Source organism: Passer domesticus, chromosome 5 (genome assembly GCF_036417665.1).
Source record: "Passer domesticus isolate bPasDom1 chromosome 5, bPasDom1.hap1, whole genome shotgun sequence".
NCBI lineage: Eukaryota > Metazoa > Chordata > Aves > Passeriformes > Passeridae > Passer > Passer domesticus.
Window position 1 is genome coordinate 15,420,989 of NC_087478.1, and position 14,031 is coordinate 15,435,019.

General features: G+C 35.7%; 1 long non-coding RNA gene across 1 annotated transcript; it reads left to right on the forward strand.

The window, feature by feature from the left end:
• The first annotated feature begins 673 nt into the window (after positions 1-673).
• On the forward strand, positions 674-11,872 carry LOC135301251 (uncharacterized). Its single transcript, XR_010362985.1, has 4 exons — positions 674-953; positions 6,415-6,524; positions 7,483-7,604; positions 10,730-11,872. It is a non-coding gene; the product is annotated as an uncharacterized LOC135301251 (long non-coding RNA).
• The last annotated feature ends 2,159 nt before the right edge of the window (positions 11,873-14,031 follow it).

The window sequence follows — 14,031 nt, forward strand, 5'->3', positions numbered from 1 at the left end:
ATATAGTGTTGTAACCACTTCTACAGGCACTGCTGGAAATATTAATGGAGGAAACATGGAATATCTTTTGTCCTCTCAGGCTTACACAGATTTTGTAAGAAATACATCATCACTGATTTGCAGGACAACTGCGTTGCTTCCAACATGCCATCAGATCTTCCCAGAAAGTATCAGAGAAGGAGCACTTTGAGAGGGTGGTTTAACAATACAGCAATTTCTCTAACAGAGAATGTATGCTTAATGATGTTTCACGATTTTTGGACAACAACTTTTCATGTTCATATATTTTAAATACGTAGTATATATGTTAAAAGATAACTCCCAAATCCAAAATAAGACATCTTTAGAATGAATTCAATTGCACTAAAAAGTACAACACTTAGAGTAAATTATGTAAGTGGAATTTAAGGATAAGCTGAAATGCTCTGAAGATATTTTAATAATGGAAGGGGAAAGCCTGTGTGAGTCTCCTTTGTCTGTGAAATGCCTAGACAGGGGGCTATAAGCAGACACATGGAGCCACGTTCAGTGTCAAGGAATTGCTTCTTACTGTAATGCATCTGTCAATTCAGCCAATGACTAGTGAAAATTCAAGTTCATTGAAGTAATTGAGGGAATTCGCCTCATGTTGTTTCACTGTGTCTGATTTTACCACCTCTGAGCTCAGCTGTGAATCACAGCTGCAGGGTTAGAGTAGGTCTGAGCTGTGGAGAAGTAGGAGCAGCTCTGTGTGACACTCAGCTTTTATTGAGCTGAGCAAACCTTCAGGGTGTCCCTGCACTACTCTAAGCACTTATCTATAAAGAACCTGGAAAGGATAATGAGTGAAAAGTGGGAATCCACACATTAGGTCTTCAGTAAAATAATTTTCATGATGGCTTAGAATGACTGTTTTGAAAGAGACAGCTAAAAGTGAAACATGGAGGATGCATAAAAAAACATAAGGTTTTAAGGTAGGTTGGTTGACATATGGTAAGTTGACATATTTGCTGTAAATGAAATGAAAATTAAGGATAAACTAGAAAAAAATGTTATAAAGTCTTAAAAGCAGATGCTCTTTATTCTGCACAGGTTGAAATGTTAACCACAACAGAAGCAGAGAAACTACAGAATGATATTGCTAGGATGATCCTTTCTATGTTGAATGAACATCATTTACTTGAAAGATTTACTTGGTGTTATAAATGCATTTTTTGATGTAGTAACACTGACTCTGTATTCTGTCTTTGAGGAAAATACAGTAATATACTAAACTTAAATAGTGTGTGAAGTGGCTTTAATTTAGGGAATTAACTTAATTCTTTTTACTAAATTTGATTAAATCAAATACATGGATTCAATATGGGTTAGCCAATGAAGCTTAGATTCACATCTTTAACTAATTCAGGCTGCAATCCTTGAATGTAATATACACAAAAGTTGTAACTGATGATGACTGAGGCTTGAGAGGAATTAAACAAAAGCACTAAGTGCCCTTGGTACCATGAATGTCCTTTGCATTTCTTTCGTATCATCTTCCTGTAAGTTTTTGAAGCTAGAAGTGCTTCCTTTCCTATTTAAAACAATTTTGCTATTAGTCTGGCTCAAAGAAAAAAAAAAAAGTGAGAAATGTTTTTACACATGCTAGGGAAAATACTAAATTCTTTGTCTCTTGTACTCCCTTGGGACTCTAATTATGACATTTACAGGGCTGTGCACTTTTGTGAAAACTAAGCCCAGATAATAACTATGCTGCTTTTCATTACTGTTTTTAAGGACTATTGTTACTATATACATTTCTAAAATCTATGTGGATCAGAATTTATTTTTGTTGGACAAGTCTTGCAGTCATGTTATAAAATTGATGTTAAGACATTCAGGAGGTAGTAAAAATTAGTTACTTGAGTTTATTTTCCTAAATATTTAAGAAGAAGGAGTAAAGAGTAAGCATTGTACCAAGAAGAAGGAGTAAGGATTGTACGAATTACATTTGAAAAAAACTAGGAGTAGTAGTGAGCATGATCAAAGCTTAAAATTACTTAAAGACATTCACTATGAAAAATTTAATGAGTTGAAATCAGAAACAATATTTAAACCAGGATTTTCAATTAGTCCTTGGCTCTGAAATCACTTCAAATTTCTACATTTTCAGTTTAACATGGCCCAGGATAGAAGGCAGTACTTCTTGGTTACTACTCCATTAGTTAATTAAACTTTTAAACAAACTTTTTTCATTACTGCTTATGTAACCTGGAAGAAATTTAGAAGGGTTTAGAAACTGGAGAGAGATATTGATTCAAGTAATTTTGCTGTAAAAGTTTACATTAATGCCAGTGTACCTGCCCATTATTTTTGGTTAGAGGAACTACTACTATCCTGGATAGTATATATAAAAAATAAAAACCCCCAACAGTTGAAAATATTAGCCTGCGTTTAGGAACTAGGCTCTGTGTGTGAAGTTTCTGAGACACCATAAAGCTATGCCAACTCTCCTCTCATAGCAGACTCTAAAAACTTCCCAACACACCTTAATATCCTGTTTTTCAGGAGTACATATGAGCACTTGGACAGGTGCTGGAAGCACACAAAGTGAATTTTTCTAAACCAGCAATACAGGGGGGGTGGCAGCTCAGAACACCAATGATGTAGTTTATTTACATCAGGTGGGAGCCCTCCTCAGATATGCCAGATCCTCTGAGCTCTAGAGGATGGTCTAGTTGCCATCCAGAGGGTCACAACCAATGTCACTCAATTTACATGAAGTCACAGTGGCTATACAAGTAAATAGATGTCCCAATAAAGATCTCTGACACCCAGACCAACTGGTGCAGTCTCAGAACTGTATGACTGAGATTTAACTCAATCAAGAGCACAATACATGCCATAATGTGCAATTATCATCTCAATATGTTCTCTGTTCAAAATGCTGAAAACTAAATTCTGTGGAATGATTTGTTTTCTATATAATGTCCAGACTCTTTTTCATACAGAGACTTAGTTCAAGCCCTAGCAAAAACAATACAAACCCGAAAAAAATCTAAACAGCAAAATAATTCTACAATGTGGAGAAAAGGAGATCCAGTATGTCTAATTTTGCAACATAGACACGTGCTCTGTATGTGTAATTTGGCTAAAGAAACAGATCACAGGACTCTCCTCTGAGCAGAAACTATATCTATCTAGACATAGTTGGGATTGCACATGAACAATGACATAGGAGCAACGGGGACTGTTCTGTAGTCCATGCTCTGCTGCCCTGAGTAATACATTCTAATCCATTTATAAATATGCTTATCTTTATCACAAAACTACATATTGATGGCAAAGTACTTCCTCTTCCAAAACTTACCAAAAATTATCAGTTTGAAATTTCAAATTATTATTTGGTTTTCTCTGTAAGCTTCAGGGAATGCATGTTCAGCTATTTATCTTGCTTAAAAATATCTTATAACCATGGTGATAAAATGTGTATGCCCAGTGGCAGTTCAAATGATATTTGGCTTGTGAGAATTGTCACCAAGCTCTGCTGCAGAGGAATGATGTATTTCTTGCTCACATACATATTTCAGTCAGCACTTCTTTTTTGAGCGTGTAGCAGTACCAGATTTGATACAAGTACTGTGCTTTCTGTAAGAGGACCTAGGAAGTTTTTCTTATGGATTATAAAATTTTGATAGGGATGGACCCCACGTTCCCAAGGTAGTGGATCTTTGTTACTCTTGAAACATCAGAGTACCACTATGAGAAAAATGAGAAATTCAATTTTTTTTAAAAAAAACCCCTCTATTGTTTTGTAACATGGATATCAACATATAAACAGAATACATATTTGAAAGAGACAAATAGTATTTGCATCTTCTGTTTCTTGGAAATGTAGGATACAAAAATTAAGTAGACTACTTACCAGACAAGAAAATACAAAGTTCATATGTAACTGTGACATTTTGAGAATGAAAAAGCTTAGTATGCATAACAGCTCCACATCTACACTGTGCATTCAGTGGCAAGAGGACATATGGAAAAAATAGAAATGCCATTGCATTAGTCATTGAATTAATGTTGTGAATGCCTCTTAGTATCAAGGTTATGACTTATACAGGACAAGATCTTCAGTCTTTTTTTTTATCAGTACTAGTTATACTATTTACATGACCTTAGTTTCACTTTGTTGACGGCAGAGATATTTCCTCTAGACTTTTATATTTATCTGCTCTAGCAGAGTTGCAGAAGCCGTCACTTCAAATAATAAAGCGCAACACAACATTTCTATGTGCAATAAAAAAATTGAGTTCATGTTTGATCTAAAGCATAGGAAGATTTGGAGAATACATCCTTTACTATAGAAGACACTATATGGGTACTTTTGTAATGGCATCTGATAGACTAAGCAGTTTAAACTGCATTTCAAATTAAAGTGTTATATTGATAGCAGTATGTACAAGTTTGAGGAAACTTACCAAATTTCTTGAAGAATTTTGATATATTTTATGACTTCTTCTCATGTTTTTTTGCCTTTTGTTCATGGAAAATATACTTCAAATCTTATCTTTTAGATATAGAAATGAAAACTTCCCAGGTCATCTGTTTAGTCTTTTGAAATTCAGTACTATTGCAGTTCTCTGAAGTAAGTGTTGTTGAGCCACTGTTCCATATGCCAGTGTATCTGTAAAACAGCAGATACAGTATTGATATTTTTATATTCATATAGATTGACAAGCCTAATTGCCTTTGTGAAAATATTTGGCAGAAAATTGATCATGTAACCTATGGTACTTATCTGAATCATCATGTGTTTAAATTTACATAAGGCATATGTATAATTTTTTTAACCAAAATGTTAGCGTATTTTATTAATTATACTTTGCAACATTTACATCAGCAATTGGTTTAAGTGGATTTATGTTCACAAGATACAGGATAAGTGAAAAGTGCAAGATCACTTATTACTGGACTTGCTTTGCTTGTAAAACTTTGCCATGGTTGCAGAAAAAAACATGACATTGGCTTAGATGAATACTAATCATAGACTTTTTTATTTATTCCTTTTTACTATTGAACAAAACTTTGCATCCCTTTCAAAAATAAGTCTTCAAAATTTAAAAAAATACTTTCACATGGTTATACTCACTAGCAATTTACAGATTAATCCTGAAAACAGCATACAATCATAAAGCTCTTATACCTTCTACATGACTAAAACACAAGCAAAGCTTTGTACTTAGCTGTGCAGGTCTAGGAGGAACTTGAGCAGCCAGTACAATAACACAAAATAGGCTCAGAGCCTGGAGCTCAGACAGTGGCTCAGGTAGCTAATGATCCCAAGAATGAAGATCTTGCAAGACTTTGTATTTAGCCATCACTTAATATGGGACTGCAAAAACCTATCTCAGGTGCAAGCAGGGGCTGGTTTCTAAGCTATAAAGCTCAGCAGCAATAAGCAGTCACATGCCCAAGGATGGATCTACCTGGATCCAGTTGTGGTGGGTGAAGCTCAATTCACTTGAGGCATCCAGGCTACATCTGACAGAACCAATTGTCTCTAGGAAAAGTCCTAGTAGAAGGACTGGTGAATCTCAGCCTGGGGAGCAACCCAGGAGTTTGAGCTGTTCTGGGAAGCATTCAAGCCCTGTCAGTTTAAAATCCAGAACCCCTTTCTTCTTATAGGTCTTTGTTGTCTTCCATTTCCCTGTCCTTCTTCTCTCTTTCTTTCTGATCTTCTCTTAATTCCATTTCTATTTATTTTCAGCCAATCTCTTGAGTATGCAGGAGACTTATAAACTCAGTGGATAGTGACAAACACCTTATTAAAACCTCCTCAGACACTGCAGAGGCTGTGGTTCTGTTTCTCTCCATGCCTAAGGAAGGTGTTCCAATTCATCCTGCCAAACAGACAGCAGCTGATTAAATACTACCAGTCCTAAACTATCCATAATAGAAAATGTGACTGTAAATAGAGAAACTAACAACAAGGTCCAATTTTACACCAGAAATATGGAACAGACAATAGAAACAAATTAAGATCAATACCATTTAACTTGCCTCCTTTGGCTCATCAAAACAACTTTGCAGGATTTTCTTATCACAAAATGGCATGCATATTCTGCCTGTAAGCTTTCCCACAAACTTTATTCGGTTTCTGCATATATATAGCCCTCTCTACTTTTTAATCTATGCTTATTGCTATCTCTAAAAAAGTGAGCAATTCACTGAAGAAATTCGGCTCTGAAAAGGACTCTGAAAAATTAGCATGAATGTATTACAACACTATGTCTAACCAAAGCTTTGTGCAGTAATTGAAAGGAACAAAACAAATAGTGCAATTCAGTACAAGGAAAGTCAGCTTACATTGTTTGGATGTGATTGGTTTTTTCAAAACTAACAGCATGGCATGCTTTATAATTACACTTTACTCTTTCTGATATGCTTGTGTTTTAGCTATCTTGCACAACTGCAAAACAATTGCATTGTCTTCAGCAACGTTTTGAAGGTGCTAGAACTGCTTTGTATTGGGCTAAAAGGGGAATATGTCTAGCTGCAGTACCGTGGTAAGAATGCTATTGTATTGATGCACACAGTGGTGTCACAGAAAATTCCAGGGTTTTAAGATAAAGGAATACAAGCCTGTAAAATATAGAGAGGTGTTCAAGCTCAGAGCCTGGTTCTTTAGCAAGGAGATCGGCTGTGGCCAGATTTGAAAAGTGGCTGATCTGGGCCCAGCTGCATTAAGGTAGCATGTGAAGCTACAGCATCTCCATATCCTTGAAAATTCCTCACAGGGACTTAAGATGACAAAAAACATCAACCATTTATACAGGTGAGTCAGGGAGGGTAGAGGGTTGAGTCCATGAAGGGGCAGAGAAGTCCTGTGCCTGGTCACACTGCCAGGGAGCACTCTGCCAGGGAGGGATGACAGGCAGAGTCCTTCAGAGACAGACACCTGCAGTGGGGAGCAGGACATGATAGAAAAAAACCCAAACAGCTGGTGTGGAGGCTTTACCTATAATAATTTATGTAATCTGCCAAACCAGTCTTCAACAAGATTCTCTCCTAAATTATTAATCAAACAAGTCAGTGGTAATCAGAAATGCATGTTGGGGAATGAAATATTCAGCCTACCAATTGGAATACCTTGGGGATAACAATACAAACACACTGAAAAAAACCCCAGTGGTACTAAAATCACTGGACTTCTGAATTATCCATGAAATGAAAAATGGCTCCCAGAGCTTTTCTTTTGAGGCAATTACCAACTACATTTCTCTATGGAAGAGTTAAAACCTTTGGGCAGTAAAAGTTTTAAATGCTAGAAGCTATAATAGACAAATATTTCTATATCAGAGATTGCATACAATTTTCTGTGCAATAAGAGCTGAACATAAACTGTTCTGTGATGCTTATGCACAGTTGAACATAAATAACACAAGGTTTATGCAGAGCTTCATATTATGAAGTTTATGTACAAAATCATTCCATCTCACTAACTTTTCCTGCTTACATTTGTAGCAAACTGAACCACCAAAACCAACCTGAAGGCAATCAAAAGAGAAAAGCAAATGAAAAACCACAATACATGCCACATAATCCAATTCAGAGGAGTAAAATTTTGCAAAATTTCACATCACAAGGTATCTAGCTTTTATTAAAAGTCTTCCTTCTGCATTTTCAATCACTTTGTAATATGTCCTAGTTATACAATCACCAAAAGGGGACCTCCATTCTGTGGTGTTCTAGGGAACCGCAAAAGAGAATTCTTGACAATTCTTGCAGAGACAGATGGGAATTTACTTTTTCCACCATTGGATCATCTCTTCCATTGTGAGAAACTGGAAGAATTGCTGGCTCAAAACATTTCATGTGTGCGGGGGAAGGTGTGGATCAGGCCGTGCCCTGGCCAGGCAGTGCCCTGCCCCATACACTCCAGCCCCAGAGCAGTATCCCAGGCTGGCAGGGGCTGCCAATCCCTGGCATACCATGGGCAATGTTCCACACTGGCCCCTGGAGCCTCTAACCCAGTTCCTGGGTTATGACCAGAAGTCCCACCTGGGGGAAGGGCTCAGGAAGGCCAAGGGTATTTAAAGCAGAAAACAGGGCAAGCACATGTCTTGGTCCAACCTCCCCTTGGTCAGCTGAACACTATTGGATAAAGGAATGGTAGCTACATTTGTTTCGTTTTCTCTTTCTTCTTTGACTGCCTTCTTTTCTGAATTTTTAGATAATTCACAATTCCGTGGGCTTGGAGTATGTGGGGTTGAATGGGTTAAGTTAATGCTTTGTGGAATGTTTTATGTTGATTGAATGTAGCAGTAAACCTTTTTACAAAGTGCTCTGACTTTCTGATGCTGCCAGTGAAGTGGTTTTTTTTGGTTTCTTTTCTTTCTTTCTTTTTTTTTTTTTTTTTTTTTACCTCTTGAGAATATCTTGTCAGTATTGGTCTTATGCATCAAATCAGAGTACATGAACTTTTAGTTAGAGTTTCGACTAACTCTTACTTTTAGTTAGACTTTAAACTTTTTGTTTAGAGTAAGCCCTTTTAAAAGTCTTCTTGAATGAGTTTTGGGGCCTTATATCCATCATTCAGGTTAATACTCCAGAGCCATACCTGTATTTGATAAATGTATTTATAAATTAACAAATATGTGAAGTCCAACTGTAATAACTCAGTTTTCCATCTGATCTTTACTTTGTATAAATACTTATTTGTTCAAGTTGCTACGCCTTTCATTTCCCTCTATATGTATAAAGCAAAATAACTGTAAAAAAATTATTCATTATGGATTATTGTGCTTTCCAACAGAACAGTCTAACAGATTTTGGCAAAGAGGTCAACAATGTTGATTCATCTTCCATTACAATCTCTGGATTCCTCTTTCAATAAAGATAAATTATGGAGCTATTTATAACTTCAGAATACTTTAACATATTGTTTTATAAGTCCCAAAGGTTTCCTTTCACTCTTGATGTTTTCTGTTGTGTTCTCTACAGATTTCAGTACTATGCTACAGGTATTGTATTCCAGTCAAGACATTTGCATAGGTCTTATCTTCTGCAGTTATTTTCCTTTAAATTATCAAGTTCTTGAGGAATTTATGACTTGCTATAGTGTGCTACAGTTTATTCACAAATGAACTCATCTGTTTCATAATTAAAAAGAGGCAAGTGCATATTTTTGCTCTTTATGACTTGGGACTTGTGTATTAAATTAGATTTCTGAGCTGTTTAACAGAAATACAAGAAGAAATGCAAGAATGTTAAATATTCACTTTTAACACAAGGAATGTCTAGTAATCCTAGATGTTAGCTTATAATACATTTCATTCTCCTCCAGGCTCAAAAGGAATTTCAGGCATTTTTTAATATTCATTTAAGTATGATGTTATTATTTTTAATACACAAATACATATTCTTCTTAAGTAGAGACCAAGTCCTGTATTTGCTTGGAGGCTTCCTTACTCCAGAACCATTTTCTAACATCTCTCATTACCAATGCCCTGCATCGCAACAGTACTGTTGTTATTTAGTGATTGCTATTTATCTTTTGAAAACTTTAAGTGTCATGAGTTCCCTAACTAAACTGTCATAAATGCATTTACTTTTGAGTAATAATTCACATTTTTCTGGGAAAGTAAAATCAAACAAGATTGAATTTTCGGGGATTCTTTTCCTGTTCTGCCCACCAAAAAAAAAAAAAAAAAAAAGAGGACATGTAGGACATGTCAACATATCAAGCACTACAGCCTACTTTTTTGCCCCTGTTTATGGTCATGTTCACTCTGTGCTATCAGAGCAGATGTATCAAGGTTGCTTTTTGATTTGTTGGGGTTTGTTTGGTTTGATTTTTTAAAATGGTCACCGTGCCAAACTATTTGCAGCAATGTTCAACAACATAATTGTTACAGTGATAACAATCTTCAGCTTGAAAAACTAAGATTGGATGTTGAGAGGGGGAAAGGTCACAAGGTAGGTAGTATTTCACTGATATAAGTTGCACAGAGAGGCTGTGAAATCTCTCTCCTGGGCATCTTGAAGATTCTGCCTGACACAGATAGAGCTGTGCACTGCTGGAAATAGCCCAGGTTCAAGCAGGAGACTCCAACTGACACTCCTGTTATACTATGAAATAATTTCAGTTCCTTACTATGTCCCAGAAGTAATAATAGCTACTGTCTAGCACAGGAAATAACTCATTGTGTGCCTAAAGATTGCATTACCTTTGATCCCTAGTGTGTTAGGAATAATGCAGAAAGAAAAAAAAAAGCAGATTCATTGTGTTTCGCTGATTGTATTTATACCCTTAATATTATTTTAACAATGCTATTTTGTGATTTAATAAATGCTATCTTGTGTTCATCAAAGTGGAAAAAGTCCTTTATAATGGGACCTGGTCTTTGAAAGCTGTAAATGCTGTACAGTGTGTACTTTTGATCAGCAAGAAAAAGTAATGCATACCAGCAGCTTTTGGGAATTACAGATATCTTGTAAGAAAATAAAAGGCTATTGTGTAGACAATGGCAGAGAAGTTCAGCTCATTATTGATTTGACAAGAATCATCCTCATGGTTTGATTTTCCAGAAGAATTGAATGATTTGAACTCTCATATTCTCAATAATTACCTTTACTCAGACATGAAGTCAGGTTGGAATTGCAATCAAAAGTATAAAATCAGAAGATCTGTATTGAGGGGATCTTTCTTCATTCATGGTTTATCAAACGGATTACTTAATAAATCCTTATTGCTCTAATTTTTTTAAAGGTCTTCCCTTTTCAAGATCTGCTGACAAATGAAAACAAACTCATGTTCTTCATGTTCCACATTAAATGGATGGAAAACTGATGGAATTTGTACAGAAGCACATTTCCAGGAGATGGCTTATAATGAGGAGTGTTATCCCCCACTGTGGAGCAAGGGACAGTGAGTCAGAGCTGACCAAGCCTCTGACTCTGTCTCATTAGTCATGAATTCTGTCCCTGGTTTTCTCAGTTGTTTCTGGTATTCCAGTAGATCTTCCGCAATAAGGCCAATAATCTATATAATAATACCTTTAAGCTTGTTTCCATCAACAGAGTAAATACAGAAACTATTAGTATTATTAAATGTTGTTAATTACTGTCTGTAAAAATGCTGCAACATTTTCTGATGAATATACATCTCAGTTGCAAAACAGCTTTGGTTCTATTGACCTTTTGCCCTCATTTATTCACTTCCCAGAAATAATTTAGAAAAGGAGTTCACTGGCATATGTATTCATAGAAACAAAATATTTCCATAGGGTGTTTAAAATCTTTAGAAAAGAAAAATCTAATTGGAAGTAATCTCAAATGGAACCTGTTCCAAATTGTATTTGGCTGAAAAGGGAACAGGAATGGAGAGCAAGGAAGACTATCAAAACAATTTCCAGGATGTCAGTAGTAACTATGATTTTGTGTAAGGCCATGCACCACAGCAAAATTCACTATCTCATCCCCAAAAATGATTTCACAAAATATGTTTTAGGACTAATTTATCCATTCTCACATGTGTCTTAAGCAATGAAGCAAAAAAAAAATTAGATTAACAAATTTCCAGCTTCTTCATTAAGATATTTAAAATCAGTGAGTGTGGAACATCTGGAAACAATAAAAAATACTTTAGGCCACAGTGAAAAAAGATACTTGTTTACTGCACAGAGATTTATATATGCAAATTTAGTCAGTTTGCCTTTTGAAAATTTACTATGGATTGAGCTGATAAACTTTCTTGTAATCAATGGCTAAGAAAGCTATATATTAAAATTATCTTGTTTAAATTGTAGACAAGCATTGGATGAATAATAGGTTCATAAATAATAATCATATTTTGTATGTAGAATGTTTTTCTAAATAATTAAAATACTGATAATAAATTTTCTACCCAGACTTTTCCACTCTAGTTTCCATCTTAGTTCTTTCTACTGATGGTTAACTATAGGGCTTTCTAGAAATAATGACTAGTCATTAACTCATCAGCATTTTAACTCTTCAGCATTTTAACCATTGGAATATGTAAAGTTTTCTGGAACTACTGTATAAAAACAGATGAGCATGAATGTAGTGAATCACAAACAGAGATTAAGAAGTTTTTGTTAAAATTTTCAAACTGATATGAATAGCTGCTAATTAACTTTACAGCATTTTGCACCTTCTTAGATGTCCAGTTCCATTCACCACTGAAGATATTTTAGGTCTTGAGTACTCTTGTGCAACTAGGCCTAAGATAATTGGCAGAGGGCAGATGAGGGTCTGAACTGAGCAGAGAATGGTCTAAGAATAAGGACTTTTTGAGGAGGTGATGGTAGATTGAGGATATGCTGTTAGAATACAGAGTGGCAAGGAAAAAACCCAACTATTATTTTCACTATACAGGGAAAGGTGTTAATTCCTTTAAAATATATAATGTTCTTATTCCTAATAGAGCTGTAGGAGTTTTGAATCATTCAATGATTATTTTATATAGGGAAAAGGAACAGAATAAAGATTGGTTTAAAAGACTGCTGATGTCTTTAAACCAACAGGATTATAAGTGAAGGTTAAAAAAAAATATGTTGCTTTTATACAACATGAGAAGATAGTTAAGAAGTAAATGTGGCAACCTGGTTCTCATGAGGATAAAGAACCCTGTATTCACCAAAGATATTTTTTGCAGCATTTATTAACATCACTGCATCTGCCTACTTGCTCATAGATATTTTCTGTAATTCAAGAAATTGTGGACACTGATTCTCATCTCTTATTTATAGAGATGGCAGCCTTCAAATATTGAATGGTGCCTTTTTGTTCTGGGAAAATATTTTCCATATCAAGGGCACATTTAAACAGATTATGTTCTTGGAGATCTTCAGCTGAGTATTTTTGGAACGTCAGCTTTTTTTTTTTTTCTTCCATATAAAATCTTGTACAAAAAAAAATTATAGCACTTGGTGTTGGGGGGGTGGAGGAAATGAAAGGAATCATTAAAAGAAAAAAGAAGAAAAATGTGTCAGAACTGAACATATATGTGCCTTTGAATGTCAATTAAAAGCAATCAGAAAAAAAAAAAAAAACTACTTCAGATGTGTGGCATTTTCAGTATCTGAAATGAACTTCCTTTATAAAAGCTTTTACACTTTCTGAGAGGCCTGCTTGAATTACCTGTGTTCTGTGCCCTTCGTGCTGAAGTGCTGATTGAATGTTAGTAGATGGAAAAGCAGACCATAGGAATGTGACAGCTCCCCATTTAGCCTGTATTCTTGTTTTATACAGAATCACTTTGTCCAAACCAGTAAGATGTGTTCTGAAAGGTGCCTCCCTTCCACCAACAGCTGATACACACTTTACAGATGTAAATTTATTGGTGCAGTTATAACATCCAAGCCCCAGTTCATGTTCAGCAAGTGTAACACTAATTGCAGGAACAGTCAAGACACCTCTAATTAGGATAAAATCCATAAAATGACTATAGCTTTTTTGTAAGTGTTGCTGAAGCAGGTTAATTGGGAATTCCCTGGTGACAAGGGATGTGTCTCATGGTTGCATTGAAATGCTCCTTGGTGCAGTAAAGCAGGCTCTGGCAATCAAGAGGCATGATCAGTAGGGCTTAACACTTTGCAGTGAGATGAAAGTTTCAGAAGCAATTCTCTCTTCTGTGTCTCCAGCATTAACTCTATTTGGGGGGAAATGGTGGCAGAGATGGCAATAGCTGTCATACAGAGCAGTGTAACAGTCTATTTGCAAACCATCACATGCAGAACTGTTTGTCACAGGGACCAATTGCTAAGGCAACATGTAGCAGCAACACCAGATAGTCTAGTCTTCCACAAGCAGCCTCTCATGATTTCAGTAGTCCCTTCGGTTTACATTTGAACTCAATCAGGAAGAGCATGATGGCACAGCTGGAATAGCCAACAAGCCAATACTGAGCTGTCCAGTCCACTTTCAGGAGAATTAAATTCATTACTAATTTGTTATGCTTGAGGTACTCATCATATAAAGCAGAATATGGAGACAAAATATAGAACCACTGCAGGCGTGCTGTTTTTCACACAGTGAAGGCAGACCAGT